Source organism: Phaseolus vulgaris, chromosome 11 (assembly GCF_000499845.2).
Source record: "Phaseolus vulgaris cultivar G19833 chromosome 11, P. vulgaris v2.0, whole genome shotgun sequence".
Classification (NCBI taxonomy): Eukaryota; Viridiplantae; Streptophyta; class Magnoliopsida; order Fabales; family Fabaceae; genus Phaseolus; species Phaseolus vulgaris.
Genome location: NC_023749.2, coordinates 15,338,756 through 15,344,693, shown reverse-complemented (window position 1 = coordinate 15,344,693; position 5,938 = coordinate 15,338,756).

Sequence of the window (5,938 nt, the reverse complement as noted above, 5' to 3'; positions counted from 1 at the left end):
AAAAAAATGAGCTTTGTTTCCAACCCCCACCTTCCACTATATATTCCTATCAAACCAACAATTTTGTTTAACTATTCTTATTAAGTCTCTCCACCACCAAAATTTCTTATTAAGAAGTATAATCTTACTAAGTTCCATCTGCTATTTGATATTTTGATATTAAAACTTCTCTCATTTGCCCTCTATTTCAGTCCATCGTCTCCATTTCCATTTTGCTAGTAAAACCTCATTAAACCTTCCTATTTTCTTAACTTCCAACCCTCATTCCTTCTTCTTCTTACATATTTGTTTCGATCTTCCCTATAAGGCCTATCTTTGTGCCACCTCATTTCTATAACAGTATTAGATGTCACATACAATTTTTGTAACCTTGGAACTGAAGGAAAATAACGCATAACTTTTTGAGGTAACTTTTTGTGTGGATCTTTATATCGAGGAAATTTATAGGTTGGACAAGAAGTTGATTTCAAATAGTCACGTCGATAAAAAATGCAATCATTCATACAAGCATTTATTTTTGTGTAATCATGCCCAAGTTCATGAATAATTTTTTGAGCCTTAAAGTACGATTCAAGATCTTTGTTTCCTTGCGAAAATGCTTTTGTTAATAACATAAGTATGACACCAATTTCTTTTGCGCTCAAACCAAAAAGACATTTGATATTCAATAATTGAATGATAAATGATAACTTGGAGAAGTTTCCGCAACCAGGATATAATTCTTGTTCAACGTCCTTGAGTAGTTTATAAAGCTTAGATGTTTTTTCGTTCAATGTATTATACTTTGGACTTGTCATATACCTTGTTCCCTTGCTTTCTTTGGTGTCTTAAACAATAATAGAACTCCCAATATCATGTAACATACTATGAATCCTATCATTATAATTTTGCTTGTTATCAACTTCATAATCTTCCTTCGCTATTTCTCCATAAAGATCCCATATAACAATCTTTTTTTATCCCAATTATGATCAAGTGCTCATATACGATTCTTTTAGACCGAAAGAGATTATTGTTGCACTTTTGCACAAACAACGTATTAACTTTCCTTCCTCAAGATTAGTAAATGCAAATTCAATAAAGTCAAAAACTCCTTTTTCATATAAATGTTATGTTCTATCAATAATTTGCATCCAACTTTTATCTAATCCCATACCTATTAAAGAAATTTATTATATTAACAATTTGAGAAATTGGAAAATAAAATATGTTAAAGTGAAAATGGAAACATATTCTAAGCTTGCAATTGCTTATGAACCATAGCATATTCACACTCCACTCTGAAGGTCTTCTTCTTCCTCACCGTCAGAATCAAAATACCGTGAACAAGGTGTAAGCCATCTTCCTTCTTTTGATTTTTTCATAGGTTAGGGTTTTTATTATAAAAGTTGGGATTTAAATCCATTTAGGATTTAGGGGGTGAGCTTCCTTTGATTTTGTTTAATAAGTTCAATAACATTAGAGGGGGGGGGGGGGGGGGGGGGCGTGGTGGTGGTATGGGTTTCAAAGGAAGTAAAGTTTTTCTATTGCCTGTTTTTTGGTTTCAATTTCAGCTTTCAATTACTATTTTTGGTTTTTAATTTTTTTTTATGTATGTACAAGTTTTCTTTCTAATTCCTTTTTTTTGGATATTGGAATTTATGTTCGTAAAATACCGCGGCGTTTTTCCATTAAGGATTGGCTTTGTTGTAATCATTTTTGCATTGCCAATGATTTGCGAATAAATTATGTTATGGACCTTTCATTTGGTAGTGTTGCTAATCTTTCTCCATCTACTTCAATTCTTTTTCCATCAACTATGCCATATTGATTGTCAAAAGAATGAGTCTTGTTCTACCAATCAAAAATCACTCTTCTACCAATTTCTGATTTACATTATCATCTTCAATTTCAATTTTCTTAATTTTTGCTATTAATGTTTTCTTAATCCCTATTACCCCTTGTTACACAAAAGCCTGTTGTATTTAAGTTTAGTGATCAGTATGCATATATTGTGGGTGATGTTACTGTTGAAGCTGGCCAACAGTTACAACTTGTTTAAACTATATTAATTTTAAAATTAAGCTACTGTTAAAGTAAAAAATGATTAGGACACACATATTAAAGGGTCGAATCAAAAGTGGTGCTTGGTAGAGTAGTGTGGGTAGAAAAAGTAGGGAGTGCGCTGCAGAATAGAAGACAAAAGAGAGATATAGGGATGGAGATGATATATTAGAACTTATTTGTGCATGGTCTTTTATTTGTATCTTACACTAGATTGGTTATAGTTTATTATAATTTTGAGGTATTTGACTTTGCAGAGTAATTTGTTGTGCCATCACACTCTTACATACTGAATTGTTGGTTCTTGAATCATTTAAGTTGTGGATTTCAAGATAAAGTTTTTTAGAGTTGGTAGTAAAATGTTGAAGCTTACTATTTGGGACACAGGTAACAAATCTATGGTTTTTAATCATATTTTTTGTTATTTATTTTGTTTTTTTGAAGGATTTTATCATACACATTTGTGAAGTTAAATTTTCTCCTTTTACTACCTCAGTTTTCTACTCATTGGGAATATTGTTGTAATGATAATATTGCTTACCATGTGGTTAAGAATTAGATCCTCAAGTTTGTGATTATGGAATAATATTTGTTGAGAGAGGCTAGCTCCTTAAATTAAATAGATATCAGTATTTTGAGGGATTAGTCTTATACTTTTGGCTAAGCGGTACACTAGTTCATAAAAATAAATTGCTTTCTTGTCTTTTTAAATATAAACTGATTACTTGTATAATGTATCCATGAAGTGGTTGCTTTAAGAAATAAAATTATTAGAGAAGAAAAAGGTGTCTAACTTAAGAGTCATGTCAACATGTTCTCGAGATAGCCAACAGAAAAAGGCTAATAAAATCTCCAAGATTTGGTGTTTCCTGTCTAAAAGATTGATTTAGAATCCGATGAAAGGACTAACTTTCATCACAAAATCTCACCTTTTGGTTTTTAGTGACTTAAGTATATTAGTAACACACATAACAAAGTTTGTGAGTTTCATTATATGATATTAAAAAAAATAAATCAATTTATGTTTACTTCTTCATTTTTAGTGTTCATCGTCTTCCTTTGTAATCATGTTTTAGGTCTCATCATTTGAACCATGCAGAAAATCATTATGGTTTTAGTGCGAGACGATCATGCTCAACTTCATTGCCTTTATTTTATGTTCATTTGTTAAATCTTAATGGCTCTTGGTTTTCTTGCTATGTTCTTTCTTTTTCATTTTACTGTATTTTTTTTTCTAATTTTTGTTTCTCCATGATACTTCACAAACTCATTTAGCCCTTTCTACCTATAACTAAGGGAGAATATAGGAATGATCCTAGTCACACCACAATTAAATGAAGTCAAATATCATTCATGAAGTAGAGTCATGAAACACGCTTTACTATCCAAAAATAAGTTTAAATTTGTTAATGGAGATATTCTTGAACCAACACAAGAAGATGTTATGTATGATGCTTGGAAGAGGTATAATGTGATAGTTATTTCTTAAATTACGTAGACATTAATGAACAATATTTCTTAAAGTACAATATACATTGAAAATGCAAAGGATTCATGGGAGGATTTAATAGAATGATTTTCAATAAAATGATCATTTTTGGATATCGAATGTCCCTACAAGAAATTAACTCTATCAAACAGAAAATAATAAATGTATGTGAATATTTCATCAATTCAAAATCTTTACAAGAAGAACATGAATCTCTAAGACTCATCCTAGTTTGTGTTTGCAACATTAAATGTAGTTGTAAACTTGTTAAAATGGTAAATGCATATAATGAATTCAAATTAATGTATTATGTGTTCCCTAAAAGGTCTAAGCGAAATTTGTGGGGCGGTCAAAAACAAAGATTGTTTCTAATGGAACCTCTATTGAGCATCAACTATGAATTTTCTTTTGTTCTTCAACAATAAAGGTAATAAAGTTAAAGCCTCCCTATCAAAACAAAATCCTTGATTAAGAGCAATGTTCAATAACAATCAGGAATGCATAACAGAGACAACAATATAGTTTATGGATGCAAAATCAATGGAAAAGAAGAAGAAGAAATAAAAAAAAATAAACAATGTACATATTGCAATCAAATAAATCATGGCATCAATGAATGTCATTTAAAACATGGATTTCCACCATAAATGAAACAAATGAATGAGCATGTTGTTAATGATGTTGAAAACAATGAAAGTTACGTGTTCATATAAAGCTTTCTAATAACACTCATGTTATTACAAATATTGTTGGAACCATTCATTTTCCAAAAGAACTAATCATTCACAATGTGTTATACATACCAAAATTCACATTAAATATTATATCTATTTAGCGACTCATTGCATCCTCAAATTATCAATTACTCTTTTCTCACACTACTAGTCAGATATAGAACATGGATACATTGATGATGATTGGACTAGCTAGCTTGTAAGATGGTTCGTATCATATGATTATACCTATGAATAACAAGTGGTTTATTTGGATCAGGCAAGTAAAATTTCAAGACCTATAAATACTTTTAATTTATGGCATTGTAGACTTGAGCATCCTTCTAATAGAGTCGTAAAATATGTTTGTAAAAACAATCTAAAGACATATATCATGGTGAGTCCAAAATAAGTGATTTCTATCATTTAGAAAAACAACATAGATTAGCTTTTCCCTTAAGCAAAAATTATGTGGAAAATGCTTTTGACCTAATACACGTTAATATATGGGATTATTCAATGTTTCTTCTATACATGGGCATAAATACTTTCTTACAATTATAGATGATTATACTAGATATACACGGATTTTTATCTTATGAAACCATGAACCTTTTTGCATAATTTTTTCATTTTGATATGAAACCAATTCAATGAAATTATCAAAATTATTACAACTGATAATGAGAAAGAGTTTAATTTTCCAATTGCATTGATACACCCACACAAAATTGTATTGTAGAAAACAAACATTAACATATTATAATTTTGTTATATCATGTTTCAATCCAATCTTCCAAAGGTTTTTTGGTCTTATGTTATATGTCATTATTCATTTGATAAACAAACTTCCATCATAGTGATAAATAACAAGAGTCCATATGAAATTTTGTATAAACAAAAACCACATTTTCTTGATTTAAGAGCATTCATATGTTTTTCTTTGTCTCCACCACAAAAACTAACAGAAGTAAACTTAATCCTAGAGCTTGAGGATGTTTCTTTCTTTGATTTAAGACTATAACCTCGTCTAATGATATCTCTAAAAGAGAACCATGAAGAAAAGCTAACCACAAAGGACCCATATATGTATGAGTACCTAAGAGTAAAATAATATCTCTTGCAAATGTTCTTAACTCAAGCAAGAAGACCCCTGTCATGGTACTTGGATAGTGGTTGCTCACGACATATGCAAGAGAAAAGTTTATATTAAACAACCTTCAAGTGAAGAAAGGAGGCAAAGTAATCTTTGGAGGAAACCAACATGAATAGGTGATTGGTTGATGTGAGTTGATTTTAGGATTGCACATTTTAGGAGTTTAACTTTGTTTATGATTTTTTAATTAAGCAGAATAAGGTGAGACTCAATGAAGATTGTCACTAGACACGAACTTAACAAAGTGGTTAAGTACGTGTGAAGGTTCTCTTCAAGAGAGCAAAGAGAAAAATACAATAAAAGGTGAAAATTACGATGAGGTGCGAAAATTAAAATTGACAAAGATGAATAAGACAAGATGGAAACCAAATTAAAAGAAAGAGATAAAGAACACCAAACAAAAGACAAATGGAAATGGCGCAAGGGAAGAAAGTAAAAGATGAAGAGATAAGAGAAGCTTAGGAGTGGAGATGGTGTCACGCCACTAGGAGGGTGGGAGACTCCAAGATGAGTGGTGCAGAGCCACCACTTGAAGTA